The following is a 318-nucleotide window of genomic DNA, read 5'->3' as shown; positions in this document are numbered from 1 at the left end:
CGCGGGGCGCGCTCCGGGCAGTCGCGACGCGGCTTCCTTGGCGGAGGAAACGGAAATCTAAGGGAGGGAAGCAGCCGGCTCCGGGTCAAGCTGCGCCGGGGGCGGCTTTCGGGGGCTGCCCGGTGGGATCCCAGGGCGCCCTCAACTCGGGGCCCGAGGCGGGGAAACAAAAGGGTGCTCCCCGGTCGGCCGAGCGCTCGTGCCCCGCGGGACCTCCGTGTAGACACACGGAAAGCGAGGGCTCTTCTCGGTTTTGCTTTTGTTTTATTTTTCTTACTACTCTAAACGCTAAACCTTGTGAACCCGCCGGATTCGAAC

The sequence above is a fragment of the Chinchilla lanigera genome, unplaced genomic scaffold (genome assembly GCF_000276665.1).
Source record: "Chinchilla lanigera isolate Chin_1 unplaced genomic scaffold, ChiLan1.0 scaffold00091, whole genome shotgun sequence".
Classification (NCBI taxonomy): domain Eukaryota; kingdom Metazoa; phylum Chordata; class Mammalia; order Rodentia; family Chinchillidae; genus Chinchilla; species Chinchilla lanigera.
Note: the sequence above shows the minus strand (reverse complement) of the source record.